The sequence below is a fragment of the Zootoca vivipara genome, chromosome 13 (assembly GCF_965207765.1).
Source record: "Zootoca vivipara chromosome 13, rZooViv2.hap1.1, whole genome shotgun sequence".
In the NCBI taxonomy this organism is placed as follows: Eukaryota; Metazoa; Chordata; class Lepidosauria; order Squamata; family Lacertidae; genus Zootoca; species Zootoca vivipara.
In genome coordinates, this window is record NC_142596.1 from 51,180,198 (window position 1) to 51,188,548 (window position 8,351).

An 8,351-nucleotide genomic window follows, 5' to 3' on the forward strand; every position below is an offset into this window, starting at 1 on the left:
AAGCTGCAAGCACAGCCTCTTCCTCCTCCTCCTCCTCCTCCTCCTCCTCCTCTCTCACCCACCTGGAGATTCAAGTCCTGGAATGGGTCAAACCTGGAAACTTCATGTCAGTCCTAGAGGTCTGGCAACCCTGCTTCTGTCCTTCCCTCTGTTACTGAATCATGGTTTATTTAGAAGAGTGGTTCCCAAAGTGGGAGGTAGTGCCCGCTGGGAGATAGTAGGATTACATAGTGGTACACTAAGAGGCAAGGGGGTGGCAGGGGGCACTGGCAGTGTAAATGACTATCTGAAAAGCTGGTATCGCTGGATCCAGTTCATCAGTTTTGTTGGATTAATTAAACAGAATAGTTTTAATTGGATTTTGAATAAATGTGCAATTAATCGTTACTGTTTTGAATTGCATTGCGCTGTTCTCTTCCTTCATGGGTTGTGCAAACTGCTATTTTGAATAATGCTTTTAGAGGTATAGGGCACCAGGGATGAATTTATGAGGTGGCTGGGGTGATATTGCCTCTTTAAGACTGGTTTATGGGATTGGGTTCTAGCCTCAAAAACAATGAGCTTACATCCAGTTGCCTCCCGTTAAGGCTTCAAGGCCAGTGTCACAAGATAATTGGGTGGGAGAGGTGTTCGAACGCCCATGGTCTAAGTTCCCATAAAAGCTGGATTGCCAGGAGGTCAGCATCTAGATAAATTAGTGCTTCTTGTTGTCTTACCATCTGAGCTATATTAATCTGTGTAATTATTTGGAGTTTTTCCTCTCTTGTAGAGTTTTGTTTTAGCAAAGCCCATGTATGATTTCATGAAATTTGGCCTGGTCTGAGTTCCTGAACCCTTTAATTTTGACCACGCTTTTCGAAACAAAGGTCACCCATCAGAGGGGCACTCGGAAAAGTTCAGGAGTCACTGATTTAGAATTTCGTGCCTGGAGGCAAGTTGCTGTCTTCCAGCCTTAGCTTGCCATCTGTAAAATGGGAGTAATAGGATGAGGGTAGCCAGGTGTAGCTCCTCTGCCTTTAATGGTTGGGTAGGAAAATGGATTTTATTTGGTGTGACTCATCAGGGAAGGAACTATTAAACATGCAAGAGTCCTGTCCTTTCTGGATGTAAAGGTAAAAGTAAAGGTACCCTTGACTGTTAGGTCCAGTCGCGAATGACTCTAGAGTTGCGGCGCTCATCTCGCTCTATAGGCCGAGGGAGCCGACGTTTGTCCACAGACAGCTTCCGGATCATGTGGCCAGCATGACTAAGCCGCTTCTGGTGAGCCAGAGCAGCGCACAGAAACGCTGTTTACCTTCCCACCAGAGCGGTACCTGTTTATCTACTTGCACTCTGACATGCTTTTGAACTGCTAGGTGGGCAGGAGCTGCGACCGAACAACGGGAGCTCACCCCATCGCAGGGATTCGAACTGCCGACCTTCTGATTGGCAAGCCCTAGGCTCTGTGGTTTATACCGCAGCGCCACCTGCATCCCCCTTTCTGTATGTAGCTGCCTTCAATAGGACACACTGATATTCTGGACCTGCAGCAGTTCAATTTCCATTCAGTTTTTCCCAAATAATTTTGTGCATTTTAGTTTTGGCCGAAGAAACCCCCGCTGGAGATTTCCTAGCTCTGGGAGAAAGGGAATGGCTCTTAATCCATCATGCAGATGTGACCACCCTCTCACTGATTCGTGAAGTTAAATGCAGTAAAGGTCATATAAGATATTCCTGAAAGTTAACTTGGTATATAAACTGAAGGGCTCTGGAAGGACACCAGAAGTTGTAGGCCAGGCTCTCACCCATCAACTTCTAAAGCTTCTTCAAATAAAGTCCTAGAATTTAAGTGAGCTAGGAGGAAAGTGATGTTGGGAGATCACCGTCATAATGTTAGTATATTTGATTGCTTGACGATTTTCTGATGATAAATTATTTGACTTTCATTGGCACTATTTGCTCTCTCTACATTCTGGCGTTCCCATTCTTTTTCAGGGACAAAAGTAAACATCATTTTGGAGAGAGTCTCAGGTTGCTTATAAATAGTGCTCATATTTCACTGATAATTACAGTTATGTGGGATTCAACCTGGATGCAGAATTATACGGCTGCTATTTATTAACCCATAAATGTCAAACCTAGTGTTGAATTTTTTTCAAATGGCCCTCTTTGGAACAAAAGTGAAGAGGGTGAGAAATCTACGCATGCCAGTCTGGTGCCATGAAATTAAATGATGCTTTATATGAATAGCACCATTATCCTGCCAGATTCCATTAATCTTCAGCTACTTTGCAAAATTGCAGGCCGATTTCTACAGATCTCTGCTCCAAATGCCTTTGGAAATCCTTAAGGTGGAAGTGGGAAGCAATAGATAACAGGCACTAGGACCTTGTGGGAGCTCGGATTCCTAGTCGGGACTAGGACCTACATGTGGAGGTGTTTTGCCTGGACACTGCAAAGGTAAAGATTAAGCCAGCAAATAGTCAGGACCTGGGACCTCTCATTGTGGGGATGGGTTCAAGCTGAAGCAAGTGGCCTCTGCGTCTTGGTATGTTTCATTCAGAATATACCCCCCTGAACCAGGGCTTCTGTGTGAATGGGGTTTCTCAGGTCACCTGTGAATGGGGTTTCTCAGGTCAGCAGTGGTGCTTGGGCAGTTTTCAAGAAACAGCCATGCAAAAAGCCAGTGGACCAACCAGTCTGTCACAAACCCAAGAGACCCTCTCTCTTTTGTATGTCCTGGGCTACTGTGCCAAGCAGGGCTGGATTGCCCAATAGGCAGGCTAAGCATGTACAGAGGGCACCAGAAAAGCAGGGGCATAAAAAAGAGAGGTTTTTTAAAAAGTGATTTTTGATTATTATTTTTTAAGCATTTAAATAGCCACCAGGGGGAAATCATAACTTTGTTAGACTTCCTTACCCTATCCCATAGCTTTACATCCAGAAAGTTTTCCCTTTTCTCGCGAGGAAGCCTATTCAGCATGAATGAATTTCCCTTTAAAAAAGGGAGAACTTGGCAGCCATGCCCTATCCTAGCCAAACATACTCTACCCAATCTCCCCCCCCATTATTCTGCTCTATTATCTATCCCCCTCCAAGCCAGGGGTTGTCCTACTAACGCAGATCAAAACAATGCAAGGATCCTGTCATGTATTGCAACAAATCTGAGGTTTTTAAAATTTTATTTCACAGTTCAGTATTGTTTTGATTTTGAATTACATATGGAAGGGGATGTTATAGCATTTTCAGTGCTCAGGGCCTCCCAAAGTCTTGATTCAGCCCTGGATCCAAACACTGGGCTGGATCCAAACACAACACAGAGGAATTGAACCTCGCTAACCCGACATCCTGAAAAGAGATGAGGTCATAGCTGGCATCCCACCCCCCTGCTTCTGAGAAAAACAAGATGTGGGGTATTTAATGTGCGGTCAATCCAGCAGTTCATGTTTTGCTAGTGAAATATACTCAGAGAGTGAATTTCATGCTCTTTATTCAGCTCATAGTAGCAATGAATGAAACTTTCCCCAAAACGTCTAGCTATATATACATTATTTACACAATGGGCCCTGCATGATTGGCTAATTACAGGCTGCTCCTGTAAGCCAATCAGGTTGGGGATTCACTTCCTCCAGAAGCCTGATTGGCTGCTCCTGCAGGCCAATCAGGGTGCTGATTCACTTCCACCTGAAGCTGGATTTGGTGGCTCCTGCGGATCTATCAGACGGCTGCATTCTGGATCCTATTGTTCTAGGATTCAGCTCAGTACAGTGGTACCTCGGGTTACAGATGCTTCAGGTTACAGACTCCGCTAACCCAGAAACAGTACCTCGGGTTAAGAACTTTGCTTCAGGATGAGAACAGAAATTGCACAGCAGCAGCGGGAGGCCCCATTAGCTAAAGAGGTACCTCAGGTTAAGAACAGTTTCAGGTTAAGAACGGACCTCCAGAATGAATTAAGTTCTTAACCTGAGGTACCACTGTACATAACAGCTAAAGAGGCACATGATAGGAGATGCAGTTCACAGAGTTTCCCTGTAAGTTTGCTAGAGAGAACTCTGAGAGAGACACTCCCATTGCGCCCTGATCAGGAGAGGGAGTAGCTGTCTATTCTCTTACCTGCAAGGGCACAACCTCTTCATTTCCCCACCTCTTCTGCTCTGCCAGCAATGTGAGAACATCTGCTAAGTCTGAGCTCTGTGCTCAGGCTACATTTTAGCTAGACTTAAAATTGTCTTTGTAACTGAAGTACCATTTTAAGCTTGCCTGAACAAAGCTGCTGTATCTGTTCCTCCTCAACAAGTATTCTGAGTAAATGTTACTTTTACCTTTTACAAGACTCTTTGTGTGATTATTATTTAAAGGAGGAGAAACGGGAAATAGCAGGAAAAGCCAGTCTGCCTCAAAGCATCCTAGATCAGTGTTTTTCAACCACTGTTCCGCGGCACACTAGTGTGCCGCGAGATGTTGCCTGGTGTGCCGTGGGAGAATTACTTTATATATAGTCAATATAGGCACAGAGTTAATTTTTTTAACATTTTCTAATGGTGGTGTGTCTCGTGATTTGTTTCATGAAAGAAGTGTGCCTTTGCCCAAAAAAGGTTGAAAAACACTGTCCTAGATTACTTAGGCTAAAACTGGCCTATCTGAGCTTCCATCTGCTGAATTTACAAATCTTAGGGGGAAAAGGATAAATATGTCGTCATCTTGCATCTATTCACATCCCAACACAAGCTCCCCTGGCTTGACCTGGAAAGATATCAGCCTGACACCATTTGCGGAGTTGCTCTGGGCCGCAAAGAGCAGCCGCCACGAAATAAGAGGCTGCCATTCTGCTATCGTTGTGTTATATATATATTATTGTGGTGCCGGTGCCTTTGTTTGCCTACCATAGGAGGCCACGTTACAACAGCCCGAGATCAGAGGAGGACAGTTGTGTAGAAGTGCAAGCAGGGAAAAGGGAAGCTTGCGAGAGCAGCAACTGTGTTAGCAAAGGAAAGAAAGTGAGAAGGAAGACGGAGGAGCTGGGGGCCTCTGAGGTTTCCTCCTCCCCAAGCCTAGTCTGAAGTGACAGCGGTGCCCGCCGGCAAAGGGGGCAAGTGGTTGTAGGGGGGGCAACCTGGGATCCCACTCCCCTCCATTTTCCCTCCTTTTCAGTTCTTTTCTCTCCCCCTTTCTTTGCTGAGTTGGAAAGTGTCATTTCTCATTTTGCTTTTACCGTTGCCAGAGATGATTACAGCTTGCCCTACATAGTGGCTTGCTAATGCCCTGCAGAAAGCAGTTGGCATCTGAAAAGACAATAACTGTGTGGTTTATCGGCCCATTACATAGCGCTGTACTGGGAAACAAAAGGAAGGCTGCAGGCTCTGCTGTTTAATGCTTTGCTCGGTGAAAGCCGAATGAATCAGTGCCTACCCTGGGCATCTCCTTTTTGGTTTGGATAAATGATACTGTATTTGGGGCTCTTTTCTTCTGTGGAAGCAAAAATGCCAATAGGAAGGCAGGTGTCCGAGTACCTTAAGAGCCAGAGTGGTGCAGAGGTTAGAGGGCTGAACTGAGGCCTGGGTGCGAATCCCCACTCGGCCATGAAGCTCAGGTGCCAATCACTTCCTCTCACCCTCACGTGACTATTGTGGGGATTAAAGGAGGACTCAGACTCGGGAAAACCAGGATTCAAATCCTCACTCAGCCATGGCACTCACGGGGTGTGACCCTGGAAGCCAGTCAACTGTTTCTCAGCCGATCCTACCTCACAGGGTTGTTGTGGGGATTAAATGAAGAGGGGGGAAGAACCATGCACACCTCCTTGAGCTCTTGGGAGAAGAAGGTGGGATGTAAATGCAATAATGTAATAATAATAATAATAATAATAATAATAATAATAATAATAAATTTTTTATTTATACCCCGCCCTCCCCAGTCAAAACTGGGCTCAGGGCGGCTCACACCAAAAAAATTACAATAAAACATAAAAAGCAATTGATTAAAATACTGATTAAAATACAGTATTAAAATTTAAAATTTAAGTTTAAAATGCAGCCTGATTTTAAGTAGTCCATAAATCCAAGCTATGAGGGAGGAAAACACAGGGGTCAGACTAAGTCCAACCCAAAGGCCAGGCGGAACAGCTCTGTCTTGCAGGACCTGCGGAAAGATGACAAATCCCGCAGGGCCCTGGTCTCCTGTGAAAGAGCGTTCCACCAAGTTGGGGCCAATACTGAAAAGGCCCTGGCCCTAGTAGAGGCCAATCTAGCCACCTTATGGCTCGGGATCTCCAGAATATTGTTGTTTGTGGACCTTAAGGTCCTCCGTGGGGCATACCAGGAGAGGCGGTCCCGTAGGTACGAGGGTCCCAAGCTGCATGATCATCAACAGAGTATTGGACTAGGATCTGGGAGACCAGGGTTCAAATCCCCACTCAGCCATGAAGCTCACTAGTCACGGCCTCTCAGCCTCACCTACCTCGCAGGGGCATCGTGATGATAAATTGGGGAGAGGGAGAACCATGTATGCCACCTCAAGCTCCTTGGAGAGAATGGTGGGGTATAAATGTAATAAATAAAGTAAAATCCAAGTTGTCCTCAAAGGATGAGCAGTTTCTGCTTCATGGGCAGGCCAGGCATGGGGCAGCCAAAATTCAGCACTAGAGTATTGGTTTGTGTTGTTGTTGTTGTTGTTGTTGTTGTTGTGTATCTTGTGTTCTCATTTTGTATTTTTATGTTGTGAACTGCCCTGTGATCTTCGGCTTAAGAGCAGAACAGTCATACCTTGGAAGTTGAACAGAATCTGTTCCAAAAGTCTGTTCGACTTCCAAAACGTTCAGAAACCAAAGCATGGCTTCTGATTGGCTCCTGCAGCCAATTGGAAGCCGCAGAAGCTACACCGGACGTTTGGTATCTGAAAATCATTTGAAAACCAAAACACTCACTTCTGGGTTTCGATCGTCTGGGAGCCAATTTGTTTGGGAGCCAAGGCGTTCGTGATCCAAGGTACGACTGTATACAAAATTAATTAATAATAATGATAATTAAATACTCTGGTTAGCCATGATGAGCCCCCTTGCACACAGTGGAGCTTACTTCTGAGTGAATAGGAAAGTTCTAAAGCATCCTTTTTGGGAGGCCTGAGGACCAGAACTGTACGCAGTATCAGCCACATATATTGGCCCTGCCTGTTGCAGGTACAGTCCCCTGAAAGTCATCTGTGAAAGGAGTGTGGAAGGCCAAAGCAGAGCCTTTTCCATGGTGGCCCCACAATTTAGAGAATGCCCTTCTATGGACACTTGTGCCTGGGCTTATGTGTTAATTGTTAATAGGGACTTTCAGTATGCACTGTTGTTATTTGCTCCAGTGCCTGAGGCACAATGTCAGATAGCAAATAGGCACAATTATTACGTATTCCTGGGGTGATGTAAATTTAATGCAAATGTCTCCCCCTCCGCCGAAATAAATCGACTCAGCTGACAATTTTACGTTTTGGAGCTTCGCTTCCGGAGATGTGTCCCCCACGTTGGCTTCCTGCCCCCGACTTCCTTCTCTTCTCCCCTTGCAAAGTCATGACAGCGGATGGCCAAACTCTGCCTGTCTGCCTTCAACGGCTGGGAAGGCTGAGGCGGGATGGCTGGATGCTGTGAATTAGCAAGTGCTCTAAGTGAACGCGATGAAAAATAAATCAAGGAAGCCGCATTACCCAAATGGGCTTTGTTCATTTGTTTCTGACAAGTGCGGGTTTGCCTTTAATTATTCATCAGGCTTCGCAGTGTACTAGCAAAATGTGCCACAGCGCACTTTGTAAAAGTGATGAAGTCCGGGTAGAAGGACGCTGCGTGAGGATGCCTCTTGCGTGTGGCATCTTTGCAGAGGAAAACAACCACCACCTGGGGGATATTCACCACCTGGGCCCAGGAAGCTGCCTCACACCAACGAAGACCACTGGCCTTCTGGTTCATTGACTCTGATGGGCTGTGGCTCTGGCCGAGGTCCTTCCCTGGCCATTTACCTGGAAATTCCACAAACTCTATTTGAGAGTTACAGGTAGGTAGCCGTGTTGGTCTGAGTCGAAACAAAATAAAAAAAATTCCTTCAGTAGCACCTTAAAGACCAACTAAGTTTTAATTTTGGTATGAGCTTTCGTGTGCATGAAGAAGTGTGCATGCACACGAAAGCTCATACCAAAATAAAAACTTAGTTGGTCAGATACACTGAAACAGAATCCACCAGACCCTTATGTATATTCAGAGGGTGGGGGTGATGGGAATGGGTGATGGGCTGATAGGAGTGGTAAACCTGTTGATGACTGTTAACGACTGTTAATGACTGCAATTGGTCTTGCGGGGGGGGGGGGGGCAAGGGCTGAGGTGCTATTTGAGAGCTTCT